This window comes from Marmota flaviventris, chromosome 12 (genome assembly GCF_047511675.1).
Source record: "Marmota flaviventris isolate mMarFla1 chromosome 12, mMarFla1.hap1, whole genome shotgun sequence".
Taxonomy (NCBI): Eukaryota; Metazoa; Chordata; class Mammalia; order Rodentia; family Sciuridae; genus Marmota; species Marmota flaviventris.
This window is the reverse complement of record NC_092509.1, coordinates 1,943,155-1,956,261: the sequence shown is the minus strand read 5'-3', so window position 1 is coordinate 1,956,261 and position 13,107 is coordinate 1,943,155. Positions and strand designations below refer to the sequence as shown.

Here is a 13,107-nt window from a genome sequence, read left to right as displayed (position 1 = left end):
CATAGTCAGTAACATCCTGATATTTTCTCTTTCTACTTTTAAAAGAGTGGACTCACCCTGACCATCCCTAACCCAGCTGTAACAGGAGCCATGGAGGTTCCTGAATAAGCATGACTGCAAGATGAACCTGGGAAAGGAAGACAAGGAGAGGAGACCATGGCTAGGAGGCTCAGGATAGACAGTATTTTAATCACCCCCAAGGGCAGGCATGTAAAGGGCCATGAAAGATCACAGTGATGGAGTGCAGGCTCAGGCAAGGCCAGAAGGACCAGGACCAAGAACACAGGACTTGTTGTTATATATCCACTGCCCAATCTGCTCGGTGCTTTACCCTGGACCAAGGAGGGCAGCATGACCAAATTATTGCAGTCTTTTCCACTGAGTGAGCACTGTAAGGGTCACTGACTTTGACTGACACTTGGCACCACTCATGTGCTCTCTCTAGAGGAGATAGGTTCCAGAAGGGAAGACCATGGCTTTTCCAGGAGAGGGAGATAAAAAAGAGAAATAGAGGGAATGGAGTGAGAAATCTCAAGATGGAAAGACCAGATACTCTCAATGCCCTGTTCAGAAGAGAAACCTGGCCTCTGACCTAAGCACACAGGATAGAATGAAGCAATATTTAATCACAAGACACATTTGAGTGAGGAAATTAGGAAAATAAGTAAAGATTTCCTGACTTCGCTCCCAGAGCCCCCTCCCACCTCCCACCCCCTCTTTTATTCAGCAAGACAATGAGGTGACATGAAAAGGTTCCCAGAGACAGGACACATGTCAAGGTAAATGTGGAGATGAGGGGAGTGCAGATTCCAAAATTCAAACAGCCCCTTAGGGCCAACCCACCCTATTTTTTGCATTTCTCATTGGCTGGGAAATGGGAGGGAGGGTTGCTGTGGTCCTAATAGGCAACTCCTGTTTGCTCCTGGCCCTGCAGCTGGCATGCTGGGAGAAGGACCCCTCCTGTACTGGGGGTGATGTTCATTTGAGAGCACAGTCAGGCTGGAGTCAGGTCCCTGAACCCCAGGACTAGGACTCAGAATGGGGGAGGGGGTGTCTCCAGCTGGGATATCTGGGGACTCACCTTCCCACAGTCTGTCATGTGGCAGGGCAGCAGGGCACCTGAGCAGGACAGAATAAATGGCCCCCCAAGGAGAAGCCCCCATCTCAAGTCCTCAGAGGGCCCTGACCTAGTCCCTGAAGAGTTAATAGCCCCAGTGCCAGGATCAATTAGAGAATGGCAGAGTGAAGACAAGTCACCCATCAGGCTGCCCAGGACCCCATGTATGAGTGACCTCAAAAGTTTGTTTCTTCCCCTTACTGTGCCTCGGTTGCCTCACGTTCCAAATAGGAAAGTGTGCTCATGGCATTCCCACGGGACCATGAGGTCATCAATGTACAGCCAAGTCCCTGGAACACAGTGAGGCTTGGTAAACGTCAGTGATCTGCTCCATGCCCTAAATGCACAGATGAGGTCCAGAGAGGGCTGGTGGAGCTCCCCAAGTCACACAGATTAACAGCAGACACAGGACTTGACTGGAGCTTCATGCTGTCCAGTAGAGACTTAGGGGAAGGATGGGTGGAGGCCAGGACCTGGCCCTGCCCCCCTCCCCTCTGGGAATGGTGCATGGCAAGAAGGTAGGAGGAACCTCTGAAGCCACTGCTCTCTAGGGCTGGGGGGAACCGGAGCTGGGTCCTGGCAGGGCCTCCGCAGGGCCTGTGCAGGGGTAGCTGTCCAGAACTGTCTGTCTGTGGAGGGGGCAAGGAGGCTGTCACTAGGAGCATGCAGTGTGCCAGTCCCTGGGGCCAGGCCGGCTCAGCCTGCTGGCTCCATCCAGAGCCCGCCCCAAGGGATGCTGGGGGAGGCAGCCAGGATCAGAGCGGCCAGCTGTGCGCTCCCCTCCCCCAGCAGCAGGGGACTAAAGTGGGTCAAGGAGGAAGGAGGGCGCCCAGGAGGGCTGGGGGAGGGGCCCAAGGAGCTCAAGAAGGCACCCAGGGGGAGGGGACCAGGGGAGGATGCCTGGAAAGGCAAACCCATGTGTGGGATGGGCCTGGGGGGTGGGGAGAGCAGCGAGGTGCTGTGACTTTGGAGGTCCTCAAAATCGCCTCAGAATTAAGTCCAGAGAGGCATGGGTCCCGACTCCTGCCCCAGAAGGCCAGTCTTGCCTCTCCTCATCCCTAATCCTTCAGCCTCTTCCAGAGCCCACAGGCATGACTGGCCCCAGCCCAGGGGTCTCTGAGGAGCATCTCAGACCATGGCTCTCTGGCTCAGACCTGGAGGGGAGCCCGGCTGGGACCCCGCTGCCCAGCCAGAAGGTGGGTGTGGAGAAATGTAGGGAGACGAGGTCAAGCCAAACCCCAGGCTCAGTGGGACCACAGCCATGTCAGGCCAAGTCAGGTCCTGTCACCAGGGAGAAAGGTTAGAGAAGGCTATCCCCCCGCCAGAGGAACCCCTGGGGAGCCTGGGTGCAAAATGAAATGGAGGCAGACAGGAAATGCCAAAGAGGGTGGGGAAGCCAGGCCCTGGACCACCAGAGGAAGGGACTGGGGATCACAGTTTGATCCAGGGAGACACGGGCTGGTGTCTGCCTCCACCCCTGGCTGGCCCTGACCCAGTCATCGGCCTGTCTCCCAGCTCCCAGCTCCTCCACTCAGCATGCCCCCCCCCCAAAAAAAAAAAAAAAAAAAAAAAAAAAAAAAACAACAACACCCAGGCAACTTTATAGGGTCCAGAAACCTCCAGGGTCCCTGGGTTCCAGGAAGCCAGCAAAGGAGCGGGCGGAGGGCAGAGAATGCAGAGGGTCGACCCAGTGGCCGATTAGCTAGACTTCAGGAGGGAGAAGGGCTGGAGCTCAGAGCCCCTCAGCCAGCACGGGTGCCCCACGAAGGGCAGCCTGAGAAAGCAAGATTGGGAGGGGGCACACACCAACCCGTTCTGCAGAGATGTCACAGTGAAGATGATGCAGACTTACAGGCCAGGCCCTGGACCAGAGGGCAGTTTGGGTAGAGGCAGAAAGAGGTCCAGAAGGCAGGGCCCCAATTTGAGTCCCTCAGCAAAGCCACACACTCTCACCAAGCACATCCAAGTTTCCAAGTTGAGCCAGTGGAGCTCCTGAGGCCTGGGGGATAGGATAGAAGGGGACAGAATAAAAGAGAGGACTGTCCACCCCAAGTCCCTAAAAGAGGTAAGCACCTCCCACATGGCAGGACAGAGTTGCTGGCCCAGCTGGGCCCAGTGATGGACACTGCTATGTTGGAGTAGCCAAGAAACCAAGAAGCAGGTAAAGCCCAGCCCAGCACCCACTCAAATGTCCCAGAACCTGGCCTCATCCTCCCACCACTGACCAGTCCAAGCTGCTTCTCCCCCACTTGAACCTCAGCAGCTTGCCAGGCCCAGAGTAGGGGATAGGGTGGGGCTGGCCACAGCTGGCTCCTCAGGGTTAACACAGTGTCTCCAGCCTCAGAGTTCATAACTGTTTGCTCATCTGTCCCCAAGACAAGCTCCTGGGGGAGGGGGACCATGATGTCAGTGGTTCACCAGGTATGTAGAAGCTGTCCTGGGAGTGACTCAGGCAGGCATGGTGGGTGGCATCAGGCCACCTATATGACCTTGGATCCGTGGCTGTCCCTCAAAGCCATCTCAACTGCAGACAGGTGAGAATAATGGAACCAACTTCACCGAGCTGTTGATAGGGCTCATGAGAAATGGCTCATCAAGCACTCAGCATGCAGCTGGCCCAGAGTACACCTTAGTGAGCACTATAGATAAATGTCCTGTCCCCTTTGTCTCAAGTCAAACCTCCCTCCCTGGAAGCAGACTTGGGACTCTCCTAAGAAAAATAAAGCAAGACAAGAGGCACAGAGAAGTTCTGGGACAGGCTCAGACTCGCCCAGCAAGTCCAAGTGGAAAAAAAAAAAAAAAAAAAACTCAGTCCTGGGAATCCATAGCCCTCTCCATTCCCCTAGAAGAGCCTGAGCAATGGGTATTTGGAGCCAGACAGGAAATTCACAATAAAGCCCGTTTGGAGACCCAATTAAAGTGGACTTGGGGATACAATGGGCACATGCGGGCAGCTGTTTTTTTAATGACCTAGCTAGATCCTGGTTGGATGGGGGTAGCTCAGTCTAGAACCAGGCTCAGAAACTCAGGTGCATGTAATGGGGCACCCACCAGCATCTCCTTTCCACCTCCAACCCTAACATTGGGGTGAGGGGGAGGCAGGCCTTGGTAAACTCCTCTCCATGGGATCTAGAGACCCAGGAAATGAACGTCCCAACTGACAGATGGTCACAAGCCCTGCTGCAGGTGCAGCAGGACAAGGCTGCTGGCCTCTGTGGCCCTCCTTTCCTCATTAGACAAATAAGAAAGATTCCTACAACCTACTCCCTGGTACTCGCAGGTACCAATGAAAATCTCTGGGGACCTTGAGGGTCAATTCTCGAGGTCCAGGTGGCCTGCCCTGGGGACTCTTCAGACAGACCCTATGTGCATGAACTGAGGGCCATCCCACAATGCAACCCATGCCAGGCAGTCTCTAACACTGTCCTGCCCTGGCTCTTCTTCACCTGGGCTCCAATCCTCTCAGGAGAGCCAGTCAGCACTCGTCCCTGCCCTTCCAGACATACGTGCCCAAGATTCCCCAGATTTCATCCTTTAAGGGCCTTACAGACAGCGGCCACAGCCTCCTCTTCTCCTTCTCCTTTGCAACCCTGGGGAAGGCACTTAGAGCCAGAGGGGACTAAACACCTTCCTCAGCAGTCACCTCTCTTCATCCTGCACTAATGTCCTCTACAATGTCCTCCCCGAGGACCCTGTCTAAGTCAGATAAGCAGAGCAGTCTCTCAGCAAGAAATTGCCTCTTGGTGGAACTGTTTACTCTTTACTGGGGTCTTACTGCCACATACCCCACCCCACTGACTGTCTGCTCCCCCAAGGTAGAGAGACCCCACAAAAGCAAAAGGCCTGGCCCGGACTCAGAATATCCCTCAGAGGAAGGAGCCTGTGAATGAATTTGAAATGGCAAACACAGAATGACTACGATCTGCCTGCTAACCTATCTTTAATTTCTTGGACATGTGCAAATGCACTCAGAACGGCCCCCATGCCCAGATGCCCAGGCCATCCATGCATGCCTGGACACCCTACAGGGAGGACATGGTTCTGGAGTCAGAGAGGCCTATATTCGGATCCTATCTGGTCCTAGCTGTGCCTTAGTTTCCTCATCTGAAAAACGGGGATAATCATGGCCTTACTCATAGATACTGTGAAATGCATGTTAAGGAATGAATGAAGTGAGTGCGCAGAACAGTCCCTAGGACCTGGAAAGTGCATTTATTTTTATTGCCATACATTCGGATGGTCCAGGCTGCACTCCATGCCTCCTTTAACTCCTCCCCAAATCTGAGGGCCAATCATTGCTCAGCGACCCCAGGGCTCCCCCAAGGCGAACATCTGGCCAGCGGGGGGCATCAGCCCACCAACCGGCGCCCAGCTGAGGGTGAGATGCCCTTTGGTAGGTGCCCCTCAGCGCGGGGCCTGGGACTCGGCAGTCTTGGGGGCGCCAGACTCTGAGGAGCAGGCGGCCCTGCAGCACGGAACAAGCCAGCCCCACCAGGGCAGTGCAAGTGAGCGAGCAAGTGACGCAGCCTGCGCCTTCCCAGCCAGACCCCTGCCACTGCCGCTTTGTGCCCAAACCTGGCCCTGAGTTATTGCAGCCTTGGAGTCCTCCCGGGCAGGGGGAGACCCGATGCGTTCCCAGGACAGCAGCCTCAAAGAGGTCCTGGGCTGCCCCCCGAGAGCTGGGCAGACAAGGGCCCAGGAGGAGCAGCATTCCCAAGCACCAGCTGGGCTCACCCAGGTGGAGGGGCGGGAAGAGCCCCCAGGCTCCCTCCCCTGCCTTACCCAACTCTGTCTCATCGCCACCGCCCTCCCCCCCAACTTCTACCCAACTGCCTACCCCACCCCACCCCAGCTCTGCGCCCTCTCCCACCCTTGCCCGCTTCCCCTCCCCCGCGGCTTCTCCATCCCCCTCCTCCTACCCCACTTCCCACCCGCTCACTCTTCCTGCTCCTCTCTCAGGACCCAAACCCTTCAGGGCCACTCTGCAGACAGGCACCAGGAGGCTTTAAGGGGCCTCAGCTATCCCGTCCTGGAAATCTCTGTTGTCCCCAACACTGAGGCGCAGCCCCACACACACCACCAGCCTCAGGTCACAGCCTGGCTTGGAAAAGGGTTGGATTCTGGGCCGGACCTCTCCGGAAATGGTCTGGGGAGCCTCCTGGACTCATTCCCCCATCTGTCAGATGGGGGGTGGGAGGAATGTGAGTCCAGTGCCAGGCGCTGGGGACATGGCGTGGGCACACAAGTAAGGTGCTTGGCCGGGTGGTGTGCACAGCAGGCAGGCCCAGGGAGGAGTCATCCTCCTCCTTTCATGGTGAGAGTTACAACGAGATAGGTCTAGGGCAGAGAAATGGGCCAAGCCACTGAGGTTCCTAGGACAAGATTGGAACCCTGAAGCACCCATGCCTGCAACAATCCCGTTTAACTGACTCAACACCAGGGGAAGCCTCTCTCTGGTTTCTGGACTGCACCAGGGAAACCAAAAGGATACTGAGTTGGTAGCAGGAGCTCCCAGAATGTGAGGGCAAGATTCAGAGAGCCCTCTCTCCAGACTTTCCCAAAATCCCCCAGCCCCTCCCAGGCCCTCCGAATCATCAACTGCAAAGACTTTTGGGTCCATAAATCCCCTCATGAACCCCCCTGTCATTTGAGCTCAAGTGTCACCTCCAGGATGGCCTTAACCAGAAAGCCTCCCACACCATTCCCTGCCTATTCCAGGTTTGGCTTTTCAGGATGAATGGACCCATATACTTGTAGATGGGTCACTCAATTTTACTAGAATACACTTCTGTCTTCTCACCTGTGGAGCTTCAACACCTTGAGCATACCTGGCATATAATAGGTGCTCAGCAAACACTTGGGCTGAATGAATGAACAAATGAAGAGCCAGTAAATAATGTCAACTCTAAAAGCCTTGAAACCCAAACTGTGTCCAAGATAAGAGGACTCCACAAAGAGTGATCTAATAAGTTTGGAAATTACAAACTACTAAAAATATCTGAGTCCTACATTAGCATTTTAAAGGCTCAGAGAAGACCTAAAGGTTTAAAAAACTTTTTAATTGTTTATTCCAGTGTTTGCCAAATGCATTTGGCCATAGAAAATACTTTTTAACCACCCTCACGACCACAGCTTTATAAATGGTCAACTGATTCTTAGAAGAAAGAACTTGCTTCTTTGTTTTTATAGGACTGAGTCTAGCACAGTGCTCCACACACGGAAGATGCTCCAATTATTTTAATGAATGCTTATAAAGTAAATTCACCCATGTGCATTCTCCCAGGTGAAAACCTATGAGCCTAGGAGTTCAAACTTTTGGTACAAACTGTACCCAAAGTAACACAGCCCCTGTACTGAGATTCTGAACCGGGCAAGTAATGACAAAAGTCCTTTCCCTCAGCTGCAGACACACAAGGCCATTCATATACATTCATTCACATTAACTTATGCACACATGTACAGATGCATGTGTGAGCACACATGAGCACACCAGCACAAATACACTCACATACAAGTACACATAGCCACAAGCACATGGACTCATGCACACACAGACACATGGGCAACCCATTCTGGGGCATACGCCTTCCCTCCCACACAACCAGCTTCACTGTGCCTGGCCGAGGAGGCTCCTGAGATGGGCAGCAGTCCTCTGGGGGGTGAGAGGATGGACATGAGGAGGGATGCACAATCTGGCATCACCAAGAGGGCTAGGTGTCACCCAGCAGGTGACAGATTAAAAGTTTGTTGTTTCCTGCCCATTATCTCCAGCGCTGCATTTTGAGTATAGATATAGATGAGAGGGAATGGGAGAGTCTGCAGTGGGATCCCACCAGAAGAAATAACTAACCCTCCTCTGTATGGCTACTCAACTTACAGCTCTCTCTCCCTTAAGATTTCTTTCTATGTTTTGAACTATGGGTTGAGCCCAGGGATGCTTAACCACTGAGCCATATCCCTAGCACTTTTATTTTTTTGTTCTGACACAGGGTCTTGTTGAGTTGCTTAGGACCTCAATAAGTTGCGGAGGCTGGCTTTGATCTTGCAATCCTCCTGCTTCAGCCTCCTGAATCACTGAGATTATAAGCCTGCACCACCACTGCTCCATGGAGTTGTCCTCACACTTCCCCCGGGAGGGAGGAAAATAAACTAAGACTCAGCAGTAACACAGCAAGTGTGTGTGGGAGCAGGGTTGGGAGCCCATACCCATCTGCTCAGAATTGCCCGACACTCCAGAAGTTTAGGGGTCTCCAGGCTGTCTCCAAAGTGGGTCCTAGCCTGGGTCAGTGGCTGCAGCAAGCTCCCACAGCACATCTTGCCCCTCTCTTAGGCAGAGTTCTGCCTCAAGGTCACTGTATAACCTTGGACACTTGACTTGCATCTCTCTGGGCAAGTCTGACCATCCATATGAGAAGAATGCTCAGCTGAGGATTCTCCAAGATCCATTGTTGCTCATGCAAAAGAAAGCCCGAGGCCCCACCTAAGTGTCAATTAGTGCCAATATTAAATGAGACCCTGCCTGTAAAGAACACAGGCCGGCATCTGTACCAAGAGGGCTCTTCTGATGTTAGCTGCTCCTTGTGGTCTGATTTCACCCTTCAGGGTCAAAACAAAATGCCTTTCCGTATGCTTTGCCTGATTTCCCCTATCAAAAAGAATCTGCCCCAACTGCCCCAACCCCCCAGCCCTAAGCCTGGACCTCAATGCTGGACTGCCCTGTCTGGTCTGGGGATTGAGGCCTCATACCCTTCCAGTCTATGGGCTCCCTGAAAACATGGCTTCCTCTTGGTTCTCAAGCATCTTCCTGGGAGTCCAGGCTAAGATCAGCTGGTAAGATGCTCTGGATTTAGATGGAAGAATGGATGTATGCAAGGGAGGTGGGGGAAAGACTGAAGGACTCACCAAAGGAAAGAGATGCCTACTGGGTGCAGCCTGCCCTACACCCAGTGCAGCCAAGCTGCCCAGAGAAGAAATGAAACCAAAGTGGTCAACTTTGCTAATAATAATAAAAGAAGTACAAACAAAAACAATGTGCAATGTCTTGCTTGCCTGATGGGCAAAAAGCAAAAAGGGTGTGGGGGATGACAGAAACAAAGAGAAGAAAGAAAACCTCCTAGGTGGGCAAGGGTTCAGAGGAATGTGCCATGCACCTGGGCCCTGTTGTTGAAGAGTTCCCCGGCACAGCCTTTGCACAAGGTGACTCAGAAAGATCTACCAAATTGCTGGGCACAGTGGTGCAAGCCTGTAATCCCAGCAGCTCAGAAGACTAAGAAAGGAGGATCACAAATTTAAAGCCAGTCTCAGCAACTCAAGGCACTAAGCAACTCAATGAGACCCTGTCTCCAAACACAATATCAAATAGGGCTGGGGATATGGCTCAGTGGCCAGGTACCCCCTGAGTTCAATCCATAGTACAAAAAAAAGTATCAAATTTTTGGAGTGATACACTTAGACCCAATAATTCCACTTCTAGGAGTCCAGCCTAAGAAATACTCAAACAAGAACACAAAAATGGATACCTGAGGATGCTCACTGCAACACTGTCACTAACAGTAAAACAGTAGAAAGCAACTGTATGTCCACTGCTAGATGACTGTAAGTTCTAGAGGGCTGAGAATGTAGCTCAGTGGTCCAGTTCTTGCCTAGGGTACTGAAGGTCCTGGGTCTGATCCCCAACTCCATTAAAACAATCAATAATTCTGGTGCATCCTCTCCATAGAGCCCCTCTGGCTGTAATGTGGAGATGTGTGATGCACACGTGGTGCTAACTCTTTCACCAACAATCCTTAACCCTGGCTGCACATTCAAGTTTCCCAGAATTTTTCAAAGTTTTCAAAGAAACACTGACCTGGAACCCCTCCTCAAAGACTCCAGATGCTGGGCCCAGGTCAAGTTATTTATTTATTTATTTATTTATTTTTGAGTGCCTACAATTATCTTAATTGTGCAACCAAAACTGAAATCTCTGCTACGTGAAAATATGAAATGAGAGTCAGTGTAGCCAGGGAGTAGGAGGCACCATCTGTGTTTAAACTGACACACACAGGTGTACACACCCAGGTCTAGTGTAAAGGTACCACTGTAAAGGCTCTGGGTAAGGGGGCACCCAGGATGCTAGTGCTCTGGGAAAAGAGCGGGACTGTTTTTTAAGATGTCAATCCCCCCCCCCCCAGATTGGAAAATGGACAGCCCTAAAGGCAGAACTCCATGGATGGACAAATGGGTGGGAAGGAGGGCTCCCCCTGGGTGTCTTTATTCATGGCTGTCTCATACAAACCAGAGGTGGGCCTCTGCTGTCCTTCACAGCCACAGAGTAGTTATAAATAAAGGTGGTGGTGACTGCTCAGGCTCTGGACCTAGATAAGGCCTGCCCCCAAATCCCAGCTCTTCTACTTCTAGCAGTATGACCTTGGGCAAGGGACTTCTGTGCCTCAGTCTGCGCACCTGTGAAACGGAGATAAGTAAATCAGAAAGCTGCTGTGAGAATCTCATGGAGGAACAGGGGACAAGAGTAAGACAGAGCCCCATGGTGCCCAAAGAGCCAGGTCCTGACTGTCCCTCCATGTGTCCTCCACAGGGATCAGGGCTGGTGACTCTGGATGGATATGTGTCTGGCCTGGTCACCACTGGATTATAGCAGCACCCAGATGACCAGCAGTGCTTTGCAGAACACCTGGAGCCAAAGAGCCTGAGACACCCCCAGCTGGGACCAAAGATGCCCATCACCACCAATTCTCCCTCTCAGACACCTGGAAACATCACCATCAAGCCTCAAGCCTCTCCTAATCTGTTGCTCACCCTAAACCTTATAAAGGGCTAGAAAGAACCCAGCTGCCCTGCAGCAGATGCCCTAGAGCAGTCAACTCAGATGTATCCACTGTGGCCCCAGCACTTGGAAAAGAAACTTTTTTGGGGGGGGTACTTGGGATTAAACTCAGGGGCACTCAACCTCTGAGTCACATCCCCAGCCCCATTTTATATTTTATTTAGAGACAGGGCCTCACTGAGTTGTTTAGTGCTGCGCCATTGCTGAGGCTGGCTTTGAACTTGCAATCCTCCCACCTCAGCCTCCCGAGTTGCTGAGATTACAGGCCTGCACTACCGCACCCAGCTTAGCCTGCATTATTTTAAAACCCAAGTTTTGTGTGTTTGCCACTTCTTGTGTTCCAGGAATTAAAATCCTATAGCACATAAGACATGCAGCTGATCCAACTGGTTCCATCCCATTTCGAGATAGGAAAACTAAGACTGAAAGAGGACACTGTCTCTCCCCAGATCATGGAACACATTGCCTGCAACCCACACCCATCCCCCACAAGAAAAACAAAGCATTTTGTGCCTCACCTTGGAGATAGGGTTGTTCGTTGTTTTTTTTTTACAGAACTGGGGATTATTGAATGCAGAGGTGCTTTTCCACCTAGCTACATCCCCAGCCCTTTTTATTTTTTTTATTTTTAGATAGGATCTGGCTAAATTGTTAAGGGCATCACTAAAATGCCAAGGCTTGCCTCAAATTTGCAATCCTCCTGCCTCAGACTCCTGAGATAACTTGCTGGGATCATAAGCATGCACCACTCTGCCAGCTCAGAGTGAGCCTTGGTTTTTTACTCTGGGAAGCAGGTTTCCCTGAAAGCACTGCCCATTTCCTCCCTCCTGCTTCCTTCTCCCGACCCTACCCCTCACTCTTAGTGCTAATCCTGGGGCAAACCCTCCCTGAAAGATGAGGAGGGTCCTGAAGGCCACTCAATGGTAGCTGAACTGCCCAGCACTGGCCAGCACCAAGCCAGTTAAGGATGTCCTGTCTGACCCCTGAATCTCTGTGGCAGGATGAATATAAGCAGCAGGATGGGAATTTATTGAGTCAAGCATTCTGTTTTATTTCAAATTAATATAAAAATCTCATATTGCTTTTATCATTTTTAAAAGACTATTTTTCAAGCCTAGGACCATACAGGGCAAAGGCCCCCCGTGAGCAGCAACTACCGTCTCACCACATGGAGCACCTGAGAAGGAAGAGGATGGCAAAAGCCACCCCTAGCTCTGGGGCATGAGGGCTGGCAGCCTCACCTCCTGAGCAGGAAAAAAGGCGGAGGGAGACCAGGAGGGTAGAAGAGACGAGAGAGAGTAACACCCACTGGAGCCCAAGTCCTGCCTGGGAGCTCACCCACTTGCTATTTCTCTTAGAAATTCATTAGCCACAACTTGATCATTCATTCACTTACTCGCTTGCTAACCAGTTCATTCCCTCAACAGTTTACACCTTCACTCATTCAGTTCAGAAGTCCTTTTATTTTTAAACACAGTAGTCCAGAATCCCAGCTTGGCTCCTCATCTGTGATGGAGCATGAGGTCCTGGAGGCCCCCCCAGGCTGCCTTGTGCCAGGCAAGGTGCTCTCCCATGAGGAAGGCAGGACCAGCCTGACCAGCTCTCCACAGGGTTGCTTTGGGGACTGGGAACCTGAGTGGTTCTCTGTGGCCCCAACAGGTGGAACGAGTACCCACACACCTAAATTGTGGGAGCCAGATTGCAGATGGATGTGTGAAATTAAAGATGCACGGATGTGGCACAGAGAGAGAAAGAGAGCTCCCTGAGAACAGCAGTGTTCAGGTCCAGTCACACACACACACGTCTGAATGAAGGAACTCCAGGGTCCCTTTTCCGTGGTTTTCAGGATTTTGAGAGATTCAAAGGCAAAAACAGTAAAGGCCTGAATCTTCCCAATATACATGCCCAGGGCCCTGGCTGACCACTGTCCCTCTGGGGGGAACAGGGCATCTGCAGACACTCTTTTGGGACACCAAGAACAGGTGTACTGCTCGCGAATCCCCAGAGAACCCAGCGCTCTCTGCAGCCTCCACCTCAGGTGATGGGAAACTATCCCTTTTTTCCATCTTCCAGCCACCAGCCTGCCAGCCTGCTCTCCTCCCTTGTCCTCTCCCTGGGGAGTCCCTGGAGCTGGTGATTGTCTCCCATCTCCCCAAATTCAAAC

General features: G+C 52.1%; 1 long non-coding RNA gene across 1 annotated transcript in view; it reads right to left on the bottom strand.

The window, feature by feature from the left end:
* LOC139707894 (uncharacterized) overlaps window positions 1-13,107 on the bottom strand; it is a 52,473-nt gene that overhangs the window by 20,299 nt on the left and 19,067 nt on the right. The window lies entirely within an intron of this gene.